Here is a 19,084-nt window from a genome sequence, read left to right on the forward strand (position 1 = left end):
CAGTAATTTTGTGGGATATTCTTAAGTATTAGATAGCTGCCATAGTGTACCAAAGTTTAATTGCAATCTGAATTCACTCTATCTAGCTTAATTAGCAGGGAATTCATTATTATTATTATTATTCCTTGGGAGGCCAGACTTGTGTGCTACACAGCCAGGGATAAAACAGTTGGGGCCAAAAACAGGCAGAAAATGAGGCCCAATTGCATTGTGGTACATCTGTAGCAGAGACATCACTACTACTGCTATCACATACGACTGAGCAACCATAGCCTTTGAGAGTGGACGCCAGGCACTCCATCACAGCCACCTCGGGAAAACCAGATACCTGCAGCCCCATGCTTATCAAGAGGTGCAATTCCTTCTGGATGTGCTGACTTCCTCTCCCAGGTCTCATGGATTGGTCCTGTCTAGGTCATATGCCTACATCCAGCCTCCAGGGAGTCCTGGGAAATGTAACTTTTTAGAAAACGGAAGCAGGCATATAGACTCTGCCACCTCATCAAATTAGTGTAATTTAAATGGGCGTCTTTATTGAAGGACTTCAGAGCCTTTAAAATGCTAATATGTTCTGATTCGTCAAAGAGAGTTTTTAAAAATTATTTTATCACAACACACTTTTTTTCTAACCTCCCAGAACTGAGAGTTCTACCTAACACATTTGAAGAATGCCCTATTAAGCCATTAACACATCTTAACAGATGTGTTAACAGCTTAACAGAGATTAATGTGTTATCATCTTAACAGAGATTGTGAGTTTCTGTGTTAGTAGTAGCAAGTTCTTCCCTGCAAAAGCTTAAGGCTGTGGTCAATTTGGAAGAACAGCTGGCAGAGGGGATCGGGGGTCAAGGTCTTCAGGTGGTAGGCTTACGAGTACAGCCATGGTGGAGCCCCTGAGCAGTGCTGCAGCCCCCCTCATTCCAGGATAGTATGGTCTAGAAGTTCACCCTAGGAGTAAAAACACCTCTGTCTGAATCATTCCTAGATAGCAGTTTCTGCATGCCACAGATTACTGCTCTGTGCGTTGTAGCAAATTGAGTCCACCAAATGTATTTCACCAAGGACTTTTTGATTTAAAACCTGGATTTATTGGCATTCACGAATGTGAAGGGTCATTTTGTTTTTTACTAGTGACTCATTTGTTGAGAGCAAATATCAGTTTGCAGACTTCTGAAAACAGCATTTACTAGTAATTTGCAACACATTATCATGTGGGAATCAGATTACAGCTAAGGAGCCCTCATAAAACCAGCTTTAACAATTACTACGTTTCTGGAGAAATATATGTGCTCTTTGCCGCTCTGAGAATGCAGTCATTTGCCTTATGTGGAATTGGGGTGGAGGGAGAATACCATCCTCAGGCTACATAGTTGCTGAAGTGAAATAAACTCAGTCCAAAAAGTAAAGTCATCATTGGTCCTTTCACAAAAGGATTCCCACAGAAACGAGGTAAGGCACAGGGCAGAGGGAGGTGGAGAAGGCCTGTGGTCAATCTCACAGAGATGGAATCTGTGAGTGTGCAAATGCAGAAGGGGCAATCAGAGTCTGTGGCCAGGCAGAGAACAGGCTGGGAGTCAGTAAGTGTGATATCTCGCCTTCCTGTCTCCGCTCGTTTCCCCTGTTCTGCCAGATAGGTTTCCATTCCTCCCTCCCAGAGCCAGCACTCAAACACTGGCTTTCTTCAGATGAGTTCCCAATCCATCCATCTGTCCATCTATCCTTGGGTTTGCTCAAGCAATCAATCAAACATTTTCTGATTTTCTGCCTGCATTTTCTTACCCAAATAACCGGAGCATTTCTGCCTGCCTTCCTTAAATGGCTATTTTTCCAAATCAAGTTGGTAAATATCTATAAAGCAGTGGTTCTCAGACTTGTTGGTACTAAAACCTCTATACACTCAGTAATTGTTGAGAATCTCAAAGTGCTTTTGTTCATGAGGGTTGTACCAATCAATATTTACCATATTGGACATAGGCCACTTTAGAAATTAACTAGAAAGTAGAAAGGAATGTTTAAAACACACAAAAATAGCGAAGCACATTTGACCAGCCATCAGAGAAATGCTGTCATCACATGTCACTTCGCCTCTGGAAAACTCCACTGTATACCAGTAAGAGAATGAAAGTGAAAAAGCAAATACCATCTTAGTAACTGTGAAAATAGTTTTGAACTCATGGACCTCCAGGACAATCTTGAGCACCGCCAACATCCCTAGACACTTTGAAAACAGCTGCTCTAGAGCATCTGCAAATGGTCTTCCTGCCTCAGTCCCTTGTTCCCCACATCACTGCCTCGTGGATCTTCCTAAAACACACATTTGATTGTAACACTCCCCTACCTGGAGCCCTTTTTATGGCTCCTTATCATCTGTGGCATAAATTGTCAATAGCAACCATGATCTAGACCACGCCTGTCTTTGCCTGGAAGACTCCTATCTGTCCTTCGCATCTGAGCTCAGAACACTAGGAAGTTGTGATAATTTTGACAAGATTTTGCCTCAGATGAAATAGAACAAATAAAAAAATTCTACTTAATTGTTTTATTTGCAAATATTTGTGAGATTAAAAAATAGATGGCTTTGATTTTAAGATTTTATGTTAGAAGTCAGAAAATCTTGAAATTTGATGCCAAGAGCCCACTACACTTTTAGGCTCTGTAAGCCATGAATATCTTTTAACATTTAGTATGTCCTTCTCCATATGTATTCAAACTGTGGTTTTATTTATATGCATAGTGGCTGCCCTCTAGAATAAAAGCATTTCATCTATCTCTTTCCCCCATACCCCCAAAAAACTTGGCTCAAATGTCATATATTTCAAGAAGCCTTTCTTAACACTCTCTTCCCTCCGTTAGTGGTCTGATCATGACTCCTCACATATCTAGAAAACCACCTCCCTCACAAAGGGTCTGTAAGTCCCTTGAGAATAAAAATCATTTTTCATTAGTCTTTATAACTAGACTTTAGTACAGTGACTGGCATGGTTCCTGAAACAAAAGCCATTTCCAATAAATGGCTAACGGAAATCAGACATGTGCATATGTTGTCTCTTTGCCATGGTAATCATTTTCCCAGCCTCTGTGCCATCCTCCAATATAGCTCTTTTCTCAGCATCTAAGATTCTGTTGTTGGCAGTGTGATATTCTCAAATAGCCATAACCAAAACTTTAGTCATCTATGAATTCTCCCTCACTCTCAGCCTCCTTGTCCAAGAAGCTATTGCGACCTCTTCATTTGATCTCTGCAATTTTATCTCCAACCATTTTATCCTTTCTGCCTTCCCTTGCCATGGCTTTAATTTGCTTCCTCATTATTTCACACTTGACCATTAGCACAGCCTCCTCATCTTCTACAAAATAGCCCTAGTTTCCATATAGTGAGCTTCTTGAAGTCAGAAGATTTATTCCTTACCATATTCCTAGCATATTGCACAGGACTCAAAATTGTCTTTTGAATAAAAATGTGAATTCCCACCCATCATATACACTGTCTACAGAAAAAAAAAAAACTCTTCAGGATAACTTCTAATCATGTCCTTTACCTATTCAAACATTTTCTGTGTCTTCCATTAATTACTGAATGTAGCAGATGCTGTTGGTGCCTGGGTCCACCTCCCCTCAGCCTGCGTTCACCTACAACATGAGCTCCCAAGACAGTTTCCCACTTCAAAGGCGTGTGTCTCTTTTCTATTCTTCCTAAAAGTTTTCTCCAGCATCAAGGGAGCTTGTTTTACAAAAGGTATAACCCAGAAGTTGGGAAAAGTCAACACTGCTGAGGGCAACCTCAATCAATAGGGGTTGGGAATCACTTGCTGAATTCCTCAGTCTCCTTATCTCCGGTAGATGGATTCTAAAGTGTGTTTCTCCATTTCTCAGGGGGCCCAGCAGGGCTGAGCTCCCATTGCTCACAGCAGCAAATCACTAATTTAACAAATGTTTCATTGGTTTCTCCCTTCCCTATCTCACTTCCCCTACTTCTTCCCTTGTGCCCCCAGAGATGGCCTTCCAAATAAACTATCTGAACCAAACAATGACATGAACAAAATCTAAACTTCCTGGCCTTTCATTCAAAGTACCCCAATAGCTTGATTCTAATCTATATTTTCAGGTTACAACATCTTACACATAATCTCACACAGAGTCCACCCTCTGGCCAACTGGGAAGCCTTGTTGATCCCCAAACCATCTCACTCCAAGTTATAATTATTCTGTAGTTTCATTCACTTAGAATGACACCACTATGATTAGCTTAGACCAGTGGAGCTTCCCTCCCTAGTATGGGGAGGGACCCAGCCGATACAACCTCTCAGAGGAGGGTGACTGCAGTGAAGTCCTGTGAGCAAAAGAAAGCACAAGCTATAGCTGACGGATTGACAGCCAATAGCATCTGCCACAAACAGGTGGCAGGAATGTAAAACATAAAGAAAATAGGTGCTCACAAATTCAACACAAAGTGCTGGAGACGTACTGGTGAGCTGAGGTGAGTCCTTTGAAATTTACTCCAGCAACAGACACTTTTTACACACCCATCCCCAGCCACCAGTCCCTGATCCCTGCCATAGGCTCTCCCCATGCTGGCCCATACTGCGCCCAAAGGAACACATATAGAGATATGGCCAGGCCCTCTAGGCCTGTGCTGTGACTGCTCTGCCAGAACAAAGATCACAGACTTACCACTCCCTGTTTTTAAGAGGTTGCCAACCCTTGCTCTTGCAAAGCCATAAGCTCTAGCTTCAGTTCAGAGACCCACCCCCTGTGTTTTGCCAGGCACATGGATTTCTGTGCAACCTGGATGCAGAGAGTTTCCAAATGTCTAGAGCTATGAGATGTTAATCAAACGTCCACTTGAAGTGCTTTGGAAGCACTTCTGCTTTTTGGGTTATTGATGTGCTCATGTTGTATTAAGATATATTTCTGGTACAATCATGAATTCACTTCAAGACATATTAAAGAAGGATTTTTTCCTAGCTGCTTACTTCAGAACATTGGTCCCTAGAGACCAGGTATTTTTCACAGCTCCTTAGAGGCCCATAAAAAGTGATGGAAAAATGCAGCTGGGCATCTCATGTGGAAATCAAACCTACTGGAATTCCATCTGCATATCTGCCTTAACTTAGCTTGGTTATTGGTTCTTCTGAATTGTTCACTGCATACCTCTCCCCAACTTGTTTCCATCTCAAAGGAGGAGAAGCAATGGGAATTTTCGATCACATTATTCTCCAAGAAAGATGTTTGTGCCCCCAGATAATGGCCATTTCCCTCCACAGAGCATGTCACACTCAGGAGAAGTGTTCAAGTGCATTTTCTATGGGCACAAATGGCAACCTGTCCTGGAGACACTCACAGAGAGATTGCATGGCCACTGCATTTGAAAGCGTGGACTCCCATCCCTGACCTGCCACTTCTCCCTAGCGGTGACCTTAGACAAGCTGCTTGGACCATCTGGGTTCTTTCTCTGATCTGTAGTGGAGTGATCAATCTCCTTCCCTGCATCTGTGTGAACAGTTAAGTGCTTTATAAAAGTAAGTGATTCATATTGGAACCTGTCCTGCAGCTCTGAGTGAACTGTTCTTCCCTAGAGCTGTCAGTTATCAACCTGAAACTAGCTGTCTTCAGATGTACAAATTAGTTTTTTCTTACTGAAGAGAGTCTGGGGACTCCTTGTTCTTCTCTAGATTTAACATAATTGGGCTTTTACTTGGGCTGCTTATATAAGGAGAAGAGACAACCCCTCAGCTTACGTCATGCCCTATGGAAGTGCCATGACTGTTGGTCCTGTGAAGCCTGAGTTTGCCAATGGATAATCTACTAGATGGCCTGGGTTAATGTTCCTTCCTGCTGACTTAAGCTGAAGAGTAACTTACCCAGGTGTGACATCAAATCATTTGGAGAAAACCCATATTCAATGGGCACCTGGGGTTGGGACAAGTGAGACACAGAGATGGATACACCCGGAATCAGGAATGAGGCCAGGCATTCACTAGCTTTCAGTTATTTCACATCTTAGAGCAATTTTAGATTAAATCAGAAGATGTGACAGTAATCATAGTAATCAGTGTAACACTACAATTTTCTTAAATTTTGTTTTTGAGAGGAGTACCTGGGGAGTACAGAACAATTTTCACCTAGAATTTTGCTGTATTAGAAGCCAAATATGGTAGTTGATCCTGGAGTTAATATGACCCGTTGGAAATTGAAAATTGGAATCTGAAAATTTGAGTGCTGAATAGTCCTTACAGCCTTATCCTCAGCTATAAAAAAAGATCACTTAAGGCAACTTGGCCAACTACTGGGTGATTAAGAGGCTGCAAAGCTAAATGGTAAATTAAGCATTGTCTTCCTCAATGTTGAACCGCCTAACTGGGAAACACTCCTGTGGCATCACTTCCTTCTTCTCTGGGCTGTAGCTGAATTTCCTGACTTGGGATTTGAAGTTGCCATTCATGACTTGGAGATAAACACTTCAAAATGTCATGGGAAGAACCAGTTTTCTCCAAGAATAGAGCATTTATCACCAACACTTGCCAAATGTTCTCAGGGAACAGAGAGATAGAAATACAGGTGTGGCCATGGATATTCCAGGCCCTTTATTCTATACTTTCATTATCTAAAGGCAGCAACACCTTTAAAATGACAGAACATACTGGCCGCCAAAATAGAAGGAAACCACTACTCATAATTGCTTGAACAGACTCTAGCATAAAGGACCAGCATTAAGATGAAAATTAGGTGGAGAAACTCAAGGCAGCCATCGTTTTGAAGCAGATCATGGTGGCAGAGATTTGGCGGAAGGAGACTTTCGTGTGACATCATTTTGCTTGTGTGGTTTTACTAATAAGACTTTGATGGGTTCAAGGTTCTAGAAAATACCTAACTCTTGGACTTTACATGGGCCTGAACCCCATCATCAAAGAGCCTGATTTTTACCCATTCTGGTTTCTCTCTCTACCTGTGTGGCAAATAAACTTGGTTCACCATATGCCATATTCATAGATAATCACAAGACTCTAAAGAAATGACACAGCAAATTATGTAATTGCCCAGAAGTTTCCTTGCCTGGTTTTTGGTTGTTTTGTCTTGTTTTTTAGTTCCTGAACACATAGACAAGAGCTAATTTGTATACTTGTACTATACAACATTAATACAATTTACCATGTAGGTTAATCCAGAACCTGCCACATAGTAGCAGCTCAGTGAATATTTGTTAAATGAAATAAATACTCGTAGGATTCAGCAGGAAGAGAAATCCAGAACAGTTAAGAATGGAGAAAATTGCTCACTAATACATGGTGGGTAAATACAGGACTTCCCTGGAACCAGACTTCCTGAGTGAGAATCCCAGCTTTACCAACTGAATCTCTCTGTCCTTGGTCAAACCCCATAATTTCTCTGTGCAAATGATAATTTTCAAAATGGAATTTTTAGAAAACATAAAATCCTTTATTTTTTAACTCTTTGTGTGAGTTAAAAATGAATGTTATGACCCTCTCAAAGAGCATCTGAGGAGTAAGGATATTTACAGAAAATTTAACAGAGAAATATTAGGATAAGACTGCCAGGTTAGATATAATCTGGGTAATGTCCAACATGCCATAAATCACTGAGGTTCTCAGTTTCCCTGATGAGAAATTATTTGTAAATCTGCTGGACCAAAGTCTTCAAATTAACAAGTGACTTCCTTAAGCCTTGGAACTTTAATCAAAGTTGAGTGATGAGGTAAATCAAGGACATTATTCAAGAAAATCCTTGAGTGGCCTTTTCTCTCCTATGATATTGAAAGAACATGTCTCTCACCTTTTAGCCTTTGTTCCAAGTTTTAGATAATTTTTCTGGCATCATCTTCCTTATTATGAGGATAAAATGGGTTAACATAACAAAAAGTCCTTAAAACAGTGCCTGGCATTTACTTAGTAAATGCTGTACTGACTATGAGTTTTCCTGGTGAGGTCAGGCCTGCTTAGTAATGCCCAGGAGGGGATTTAAAACACAAAGCTCAGAAATGTTACTGTTAGCATTACTTCTCCGATCAAGAGGACCTCCCACTGTTAAATCAGAAGAGAAATGAATAACACTGTCTGCATTCTCTGTTGTAATTACTAACACTTAAAGTAGCATTTGGGGTTTCATATCCCATGACTCTCAAAGGGAAATGGAACACCAGCATGTGTTGGGGGCAGGGAGATAGCAAAGATGGAGCGAATCAAAGGGCGGCACCCCTCACTGGCCATATCAAATCCCTGCAGAAGTCACCTGAACCACCTCCCACTTGCCATCCTTGCATCTTTGCTGACACCTCTTGCCCCAGGTGTGGAAACAGCTTCCTCACTGAGCTCCCTGCCCCCTGCTGTTCCTACTTCCCATTCATTCTCCACTGGTCACGAGACCTACTGCCTAAAACATGGATCCAATCATGTCATTCCCCTGCCCTCCCCACCACCTTTAACAATGACCTACTACCTACATAGCAGCGCCCAAGACTCCCTGCCATCTATCCCCACAGACCAGTTCCACCCCCATCTCCCCGATGGACTCTGTGGCCTCACTCTCCACTCATGTTGGACCACCCAGCTCAGGGCCTTCCCTCTGCTCATACCCATTGTCCACGTCTCCTCTTCACAAACCCATATTCACTCCTCTCTGACTCACTCTGATGAATCCTCTGCTGTGAAACCTCCCCTAAGCCCAAGCCAGTAGCCTACATTTCCCTTCTTTCCACTCTCACAGCTCTGTTCGTGGCACAGCAGGCGTTTCCCCAGCACCATAGGATTCTCCCACAGTTAGATAATCTGATAGCATCTCTATCTCTCAACTGTGACTCCTGAGGGCAGGGGCTGAGTTCCACTGGACCTCGCATTTCTCAGTCTCTAGCTGTGTGCAGGCTCTGTCCCCAGCCTTGTAAGTATTCTCTTAACCAACTCTCTTGCCTTATTCCAACACTTATCCTGGTTGGAGCCTGGCTAGACACCCAGCAAACCAATCTCCTCACCTCTCAGGGCTCATGGCTGGACCACATTCCTCAGCCTCCTCTTAGAGACGGGGTGGAAATGTGGGCACCAGTTCTGGGCTGGCCTGTGACATCTCCCAACACATTCCCCCAGACCCTCCTGTGCGTGTGTGTGAAAACACTGACGGATAATACCAAGGCTGTGAAAGAAAAGGTTGAAGTCAAAAGAACAATTCCTGGCACTTAGCAGAAAGAACCTCATTGTTGAGGACACTCTAAATACTGAGCCTCCATCAATGGCTGCCTACATCTCCAACTCCAGGGCTTCAGAAAGAACACAGAGCAACCACTCTGTCCTCTGTGTCCTAGAGTGACAAGCAGAGTGAGACTCTATCACTCTTCAAGGAGCCAAGAAATGAAAATATTACAAGGGAATAAATATTTCCTGAGAGGAAAATAGCATCAAGGGCCCTCGCCTGGGATGTTCAAATGTGGAAATGATTCATAGGAAAATCCCTCCCACAGAAATGATGAGAGATGCTAGGTTAAGACTTCATCGTAACAGTGAGTGATGTTTGGGAGTGGGGAGCAAAAGCTGGCATCCTCACAGACACGCTTTCACCCTCACACCCCTGGGACTGTGAAAGTAGCCACCACACCAACTGCATTTTATTTTCAGCTGTAAACCCAGAGCGGGAGCCTGGGTTATATCGAGGAAAGAGTAGCTTCTAGGAAGTCTACAGCCGAGTGAAGTTTATTTTCCCTCTGTATGGCTGTAAATAATGGCTTCAATTTTGGAAAACATACATCTGGAGCATCGTCGTATTGCCAAACAGAGCCTCATCACAACACAACAACAGCATCCAGAAGGTTGTCTGTTTTCTGCATGAAACGTTGCTAGAGGGTGCTCAGTGTTTCAGAGCTCAGTGTGTGCAGAGTGTGGACAGCATACATGCAGGTTAGTGTGTTAATTCTCCAGTTGCAACCAGGAAAGGACGCGTGGGACACTGGGGTCAGAGTGTGGGCCTAAGTTCCTGAGTTCTTATATTGGTTCTGCTGCTGCCCGTGCTCCTGAACAACCCATGTAACCTCTCAGTGCCTCAATGCCATTCTCCAGATGATGAGACATACACAATGCAAACATTCAGTGTGAATGTTTCTTTTTCTTTAAGAAAATTGAACTTGACATACTAGATAACTAAGCCCTGTAAAATCTTCATCACAAGATTCTTGAGAGCAGGAAACTCATGGTGTGTATAAAATAGAAGTTGATTTATTTAAATATGTATATATGTATACACACACATATATTTAGTGCACATTTTCAGGAACACAATTGTTTTCTACAGAATAGTACTTTTCTAAGTTATATGGCCTGTTAGTGCTTAATCAATGCCTACTTGATTGCGAGTCACCTTTAAAATATAGAACAACATGTTACCTAAACAGAATACATCATCATTATGAAATTATAGAATGTCAGCCCTATAACGGACCCTGGAAATCATTTTGTTCTAACTTTTCATAGCATCTGAGGAAGCTAAAACCCAGTGAGGTAAATTACTGCCCACTTCAAAACATGTCTGCATAGAATTTTTCTTAATGTTAAGGTCTGATCAGGTAAACTGAAACTAAACAGCAAGTCTTTCCACAAGTCTTTGTTTCCCAGAGCCACCTTTTTTCTCTTTCTTTCTTTCTTTCTTTTTTTTTTTTTGAGACAGAGTCTTGCTCTGTTGCCCAGGCTGGAGTGCAGTGGCGCTCACTGCAACCTCCGCCTCCCAGGTTCAAGTGATTCTCCTGCCTCAGCCTCCCAAGTAGCTGGGATTACAGGCACGTGGCACCATGGCCAGCTAATTTTTGTATTTTTAGTAGAGATGGGATTTCACTATGTTGGTCAGGCTGGTATCGAACTCCTGGCCTCAAGTGATCCACCCTCCTCGGCCTCCCAAAATGTTGAGATTACAGGCGTGAGCCACCACACCCGGCCTCCCAGAGCCATCTTGTCACATGATTATTTGTATGCCCATTACTATCAATATCTCTTTCTTTTGTTAAAAAAAAATAAAAATAAAAAGATCTGAAGGGGGAGGGAGTTGTGTGGGAGAGAAGTTTGTTTTTCTTCTCCCAAATCCTTTTATATTTTTTTCATGACACAATGTGGACTTTGAGGTGCCCTCTCAGGCCCGCAAGGATATCGTGTGAACCAAAGTAACACTCTCCATTTAAGGAGACCCCCGCTGCTTTTTCATGTTATCTTTGAGGCATTCTCCATGGAGTCTGACCATCATTCTTGTTCAGAGACAGCTCTGAGGAATCCTTGGTCTCTCACACACACTGGTGGAAAGGAGGCATGTCTGGGGAAAGTTTGGAACAGCCAAGCTGGGATGGTTAGTCTGTGGGATGCGAGGAGTGTGGGGTGGGCGGGCAACGTGCTGGCTGGGGTAGGAAGAGGACTCTGTTCAACCCAATGCTGTATAAACTGTCAATAACTCCATTTTCCAGGTGAGACAATAGAAGCCAGTCAGGCTTCCTGTAGAGATTAGCCACGGATGCTCTCTCGAGGTCCTGGTGCATTCCCGAAGAACAACCAGGGCTGAGGCTTTGTGCTCTTTAGAAAAAGGTGTTCCTTCCTCAAAAAAAGTTTAGCATGTTATTGCCCAACCTGAATAAGCTCACTTCGGCTATACCCAAAGAAGGCAGAAAAAGTGGCAGGAAAGGGGACATGGCTACCTTCTCTCAGAGCAGAATGAGGTGATTCTGGACGGTGGCTTGTAAGAAGACCGAGTGGGCGAGGGAGGGAGGGAGGACACAAAGGAAGAGTCCAGGGGCTTTGGCCCTGGGGTTCCAGTGCCAAAATTCACCATCATGCATCCAACCTGTGGACCTGTTAATCACACTCATTAAAGCAACCTATGAATACCATCAGGTTCCAGGAGAAACCATTGCTGCATAGATGTGTCCCCTGGGCTTGGCTGGGCTCTCCTCTGAGAAATGTGCAGGGCCAGGCAGGGTTGTACACATGCAGGGGCACCTATGCTTTCTCCTGCTTACACACCCAACACCTGCCCAGTGCTCTCCCACAAACTTCATGCCCCTGACAGGAGGTGACCATGTGAGGTTCAGGGATGTGGGTGGTGAGACTTGGGCCTTCAGCAGCTGCAGGTGGGTGAGAAAAGCCACCTTGGTGGCCTTCTGGGGAGCAGTCGGAACAGGGTAGAGTAGGACACGTGTATGTGTTGGTGACAGTGTGTACATGTTCTGGGCCACTCTAGGAACATCCAGAATCTCCCCTTACCTAGGACATCACTCTGGAAACATCCCCATCTCCCCTCACCTCTCCACCAGGCCAGCTTGCAGGGTCAGAGCCAAGTTTTGTGGAACCTAAAAATTACCCAAGTGAAGGACTCAATCTTTAAGGAAAAATCCTCCCAAAATTATGAATACAAATTGGCCTGAATGTAAACATCTATTTAAAATGAGAAAAGAAACCACAGCAAATGACAATTTTAAAGATCTGACAAAAACCAAAAAAAATCACAAAATCCAGAAATGTATTTTTATTAGTTAAGAGCCTGACGCCTTTACATGTTTTCCACATTTTCTTGGCTGCTCTTTGATCACCTTTTCCTATGACAGTGATACGGTAACAGCATTTTTTTACACAAAGAAATAGAATTGAGCTTCAGTCTTTCCTTCCAAGCTGAAAACTTACCACTTCACAACTTCTTGTTGGCAATGTCTTACATTTTTTTAGGACTGTTGTCAAATCTGGGGAAAACTCTATCAAGTTTCTTTCATACATGAGCTGTAGGATTTAAGGACTTTTCAAGTTTTCTTATATATTAACTCAATTTCTTATATATTAACTTCTAAATATTCTTTAAATTGATAACACTCAGAACCAGTGTATTATATATCCTATTGTAATGGTGAACATGAGTTTTCTGTTTTCTTCATCGATGCCAGTATTTTGTGTCAAATCAGTAGGAATATCTTTGCAATGGCTCATGTGATTTAGCCTTCTCTTTAATTGAATTATCAAATAATTCAAGAATCTACCCATTACTTTTGTCCAACATTCCATCCTGGAAGATATTTTTACATAGGAAATATATTAGCTCAATAACTACAGAGAAGTGCCTGTGAGTCTCATAAACATACCTCATAAACCCAAACAAAATGAATCCCCAATGCAACTTCCCTTTAGCTATTCCCTAAAATGTCCAGCACCCCAGCATGACTCCACACAGATAGGAGTATGCTGGGGGAAGACAGATTGGAAAGAGACAGCAGTCCTAACTGACTGTCTTATTTTTCTTGGCCTATTTTTTCCTTCTACAATCTCTTCTTCTCTATTCACTTCTCTATTCACTTCCAGGAACTGAACTTAATCAATCAAATTTAACTCACACTTGTTAATGGTGTGCACACTGTTTTTTACGTCATTCCACTGTTGATAAGGTGTGCAAGAACTGAATATGTTCTTTGGGTCCCCACTCAAATATCACCTCCTTAGAAAGGCCTTCCTTAACCAGTCAATTTAAGCCAGCCCTTTCCTCCCTACTTACTCTCTTCGCATAGCTTAGTTTGTCTTCTGGTTTTTGGGTTTTCTTGCATTCTTTGCTCCTCTTTTTTTTTTTTTCCAACTTTAATTTTAGAATTAGGGTGTACATGCACAGGTTCTTTACAAATTATATTGTGTGATGCTGAGGTTTGGAATATGAATGAATTCATCACTCAAGTACTGAATATAATACCCCACAGGTAGTTTTTTTCAACCCTTCCCTGAATCCCTTCTTCCCATTTCTAGTAGTTCCCAGTATCTATTGTTCCTGTTTTTGTGTCTATATGTACCCAATGTTTAGCTTCCGCTTACAAGTGAGAACATGCAATATTTGGTTTTTTGCTTCCAAATTAATTCACTTAGGATAATGATTTCCAGGTGCACCCGTGTTGCTGCAAAAGACATGATGTCATTCTTTTTTTAATGACTGTGTAGTATTCCATGGTGTATATGTACCACATTTTTAAAATTCAATTCACTATTGATGAGCACCTGGGTTGATTCCATACCATTGCTATTGTGAATAGTGCTGCAGTGAACATACATATTTTCCTTTGGGTAGATACCCAGTAGTGAGATTGCTGGGTCAAATGATAGTTCAACTCTCAGTTCTTTGAGAAATCTCCAAACTGCTCTCCACAGTGGCTGAACTAATTTACATTCTGACCAACAGTGTATTAGGGTTCCCTTTTCTCTGCAGCCTCACTAACATCTGCTATTTTTTTACTTTTTAACAAAAGTGATTCTGACTGGTATGAAATATCTCATTACAGTTTTAATTTGCACTTCTCTGATGATTAGTGATGATGACCACTTTTTCTTACGTTTGTTGGCTGCTTGTACGTCTTCTTTTGAGAAGTGTCTGTTCGTGTCCTTTGCCCACTTTTTAATGGGATTGTTTGTTTTTTGCTCATTGACTTATTTAAGTTCCTTATAGATTCTGGATAATAGGCCTTTGCCAGATGCCTAGTTAGTGAGTTTTTTCTCCCATTCTGTAGGGTGTCTGTTTACTTCTTTGATAGTTTCTCTTGCTGTGCAGAAGCTCTTTAGTTTAATTTGGACCCATTTGTCAATTTCTAGTTTTGTTGCAATTGCCTTTGAGGACTTAGTTATAAATTCTTTGCCAAGGCTGATATGGAGAAGCGTATTTCCGAGGTTTCTTCTAGGATTTTTAGAGGTTGAGGTCTTACGTTTAAGTTTTTAATCCATCTTGAGTTAATTTTTGTATATGGTGGTAGGTAGGTGTGCAGTTTTATTCTTCTGCATATGGATAGACATGGTTTAGTTTTTAAACAACTTGTAAGTATTTGAAATCATCTAGTTGATTTATTTACTTGCTTATTGTTTACACTTTGACTTTCCCTTTGTATTCACCACTGTATCCTAGCTCAACGATGCCCAGCCAAGCACAGGTCAATAGATATTTGTTGAGTGAATGTGTTACACACCCCAGGCCCTTGTCGTAAGAGTTTACATTTTTTAAAAAGTTGAGTAAAAAGACTTTTTTTTTTTTTAACATGGAGTGTTTGGTCACAATAATGATGGCATTACAATCATTGTGACATTCAAGTCCAGGTCATCAGAGCAGGATTATGTCCTCCCATTTTACAAAAGGGGAAGCTGAAAAATTAACTTGCCCAAAGCCACACAGTTGAATTGGAGCCAAATTGGACATAGAATTCAGGGCTTCTGACTCCTATTCCTGTGTTCCACTTACTACTTCAGGTTGCCAGGCTGCCAATAGCATCTGGTGAAAATATTTAAGTTTTTTAATATGAGAATCATGGCTGACTTGCTACTTGTACTTGTGCTGTGAGTTGGAAGACGTTAGTAGTTGTAGTAGATTTGTTCTCAAAAGAGAAGAGCAGGTGTTCTTTACGTGTTCTCATCCAACTTCACAATAACCCTTGATGTAGGCATTATTGAGCAGTTCCTTTTAACTGAGGCTCAAATGATTAATTTGCTGAAGTTCACAATCAATGTTAAATACAGGATTTATACCCAGATTTACTTCAAATGACTCTTATACATGAGATTAAAGGTCCACATTTGGAAGCTGGCTGGCTAGGTTGGAAATTAAGTATGTAGTTATCATACATGATAAAATAATAAAATTATGTGATTATATATTATGTATTATATAAATACATGTAATTATATATTATTACAACAAAATTACTTGGTGATGGCTAGGCTGACATGTGATCTCCATCTAATTAAGAATTAAATATTCTATTACTGATGGGGTTGGCTTCAAAAAACACACAAAATGGCCCCAAGGTGTGAAATCCTTGGCTTGTTTTGGGAATTACCATGATTAACCAAAAGCTAGAGGTATACTAGCTCATATTATCTATAGGAGATCTATAAGTGCTTTCATAGAGAAGGGGCCAACCCTGGAAAAGTAGCCTCTGGTCAGGGGTCATATTTTTTTTGAGCCAAACAGATCCTCTTGGGCTCCAGTGGCCTCCTCCCCAACTTTACCTGTGAGATCAGGGATTATAGCAAAAGGACAGAAGCAGATTCACCTTGAACTCATGTCCATGCACGTCTCCAGAGTAGTCCAGTATCTCACCTACTCTCTCAGGCAACAAATGCAGTTGATGATAAAGGGGAAGACAGTAGAAATGTAGCCCCTGACCTTGGTTCTCTTCATTCCAGCAAGTTCTATTCCCTGAGAGAGCAGTGGAGATGATGTGAAAAAGGTAGGCTGAGGTTAGATTGGGAAGGACATTGTATGCCACAGTACGGAGTATGACATTTATCCTGTTTTTCTTCAATATTTCTAAATTTAAACTGTACTTCAGATTGTTAAAATATTAAAATTCTCTACCTTGAACCATTCAATAATATATGTATGTTACACATATTTGTGTTTCTATTAAATTTATCAATTAACAGTAAATGTTATTTAATATTATTTTTATCAGCAAGCTAAAATGTTAACTCACACTGCGATTATTTTTATAGCAAACTGCAGAATTGAGATTAGGTACATAAACTGGAAATTAAAGATAATTAGTATGATTAATATTAATGATCTCTACCCACTCATTTTTCTATCCTTGTGGTTTAAAAAATGGGACTGCAAATATGTTAGGGCAATTGAGTCAGAGTATGATTTTTCTTATGCATCAGTAGACACTTTTGGCCTAAAAGTTTTAGGAACTACGTACTTTTCATAGCAAAAGTTATACAATTGTGACTCAGTTTACCATTGCTCACCAGTACCTGTTTTCCCTTTTTTCTCAGCATACCACCAGGATATATATAATATCCCCCCCTTATCTGAGGGAGCTATGTTCCAAGACCACTAGTGGATGCCTGAAACCCTTAGAGTACTGAACTCTATATATTTTATATTTTTTCCTATACTTACATACCTATGATAAAGTTTAACTTATAAATCAGGCACAGTAACAGATTAATAATAACTAATAATAAAATGGAACTATTATAACAATATGCCAGTATCACTAGTCTTATGCTTTGGGACCATTATTAAGTAAAATAAGGGTTATTTGAACACAAGCACTGTGATCCCACAACAGTCAGTCTGATAACCAAGAAGGCCTCCAAGTGACTCACAGGTGAGAAGCATCTATAGTGCAAATCTGCTAGGCCAAGGGAGGATGAACGTCTTGGGGTGGGCCTGGGCAGGATGGTGTTAGATTTCATCATGCTACTCAGAATGGCATGCAATTTAAAATTTATGAATTGTTCATTTCTGCAATTTTCCATTTAATCTTTTTGAATTGCAGTTGGCCACAGTTAACAAAAAACTCAGAAACTGAAACCAGGTATAAGTGGGAACTACTATATTCCAATTAGAAGTGGTCATGTGACTCCACTCCCACTCAGTCATGTGACTGAGCTCTGGCCAATGGAATGTGAAAGGAAGTGAGGTGTGCTACTTCCAGGCCTGCTTATGAAAACCTCTTATGTCCAGTCCTTGCTCTTCCCCCACCCTCTGACTGAACGGTGAGGTTTATGAAGACCCTAATAAGAGCAGAGGCATCAGATAGAAGGAAAACGCATCCCTGAGAGAGACCACATGGAGTGGATCCCAACACCCCATCTGACCTGCATTGAACTGTGTTGTGAGCAAGAAGTAGAATGTTTTGTGTTAAGCCACTACAAATGTGGGGTTGTTTGTTAATGCAGTTAACACACTCTAACTAATACATTGAATAAAATGTGCTATAGACAAGCAGAAGGAAAATTCTGCAATTGAAAATGAAGATGTATCACAGGTTTTGAAACAGACTTGATGCATGATCAGATTTGAGAGGATGTAAGATCCGAACGTGGAGTACATTGGATGGAGTTGGTTGTTCTGGGACAAATAGGGTAGGAACGTGAGTGCAGAGAGTAGGTCTAGAACCTGGATTCAACCCAAGGGAAGTAGTTGGCATGAAAAAGCGTGCTGGGATTCATCCTCCAGGAAACTGGGGCCCAGTGGTAAGAATCACAGCCTGGAGTCCAAGGCAGGAAGCTCAGACACTGAGGGAGTACGACATAAGGGAGGAAACTCAGCCAAAGTCAATCTTGAGAGAAATCTAATCTTTTTCTGGGACGTGCTAATATAATAAGGGTTCCAGACACGGGAGCCTTCTATTGCACTTTAAAGCTTCAATCACCAAGCAGCACGTACAAGAAGTGTTTTTTCTTTACAAGCCCTTACATTTTAAAGAAGAATCAAAAACATTTTTTAAGTAGGACTAGGAAATGGAAAAAGAGTAGATGTTAGTTTCTTCATTGTGATGTTTAAAAGCATTCTTGTGTTTTGGTAGGTCTTGAACTCAATGGCAATTGTTTATTCTCATGGCAGGAAAGTATATGAAAAGATTAAGGGTGTTTTCCTGCTTAGATCTTTAGGCATATAACTAAGGAAAATGGACAGAGATGCAGATTCACTTATGTTTGCAAAATGCGGAGTACACTGCATATCCCTTTGGTGTCACATATTTTATCTTGCCTAAAAATTATTATTTGTTCATTCACTTAACAAGTATAGAGCTCAGATTCTGTGCTCCCAAATCTGCCAGAATTTAATGGGGGCCACAGAGGAATTGTAAGAACGTATTATTGTCCCCTATTATTAGGAACATTCTTCATTTAGCAAAAGTTGATTTAGCCCCTCTTCTGGGTCACACTGTTTTGGCTTAGGGAAACATATTAACTAAGAAGTTCACAGTCTAACAGATGGGTAGATGAAGAATTAAGCAATTGTACAGAAGAGCAGATTTCAGAATGCCATTGTAATAGGTGGCACCACCAAATAGGCCTGGTTCACATGTCATTCTGCAGGTGGTATGCCATTTTGGACACCTTGATGGCAGTTGTCTATTCACTCTACCTGGTTCTGCAACCACTCATTAATATTCATAATATGATAACTAAGGAAGTCATTGAAAGTGACCTAACCCACATGAAATGAAATGTATATTTACAACTCATTCAAAATAAATAGCACATATATGTGTACAACACAATATGGGTGGCGCAGTCACAAACCTGACTGCAAACTCAGTTGTGCAAAAAATTAAACTTTTAATATTTTTGGTTATTTACTTTAA

The 19,084-nt window shown here is 41.0% G+C and overlaps 1 protein-coding gene across 2 annotated transcripts in view; it reads right to left on the reverse strand.

Annotated features, from left to right (window-relative positions):
- DLEU7 (deleted in lymphocytic leukemia 7) overlaps window positions 1-19,084 on the reverse strand; it is a 148,428-nt gene that overhangs the window by 83,526 nt on the left and 45,818 nt on the right. The window lies entirely within an intron of this gene.

Source organism: Pan troglodytes, chromosome 14 (assembly GCF_028858775.2).
Source record: "Pan troglodytes isolate AG18354 chromosome 14, NHGRI_mPanTro3-v2.0_pri, whole genome shotgun sequence".
Lineage (NCBI taxonomy): Eukaryota > Metazoa > Chordata > Mammalia > Primates > Hominidae > Pan > Pan troglodytes.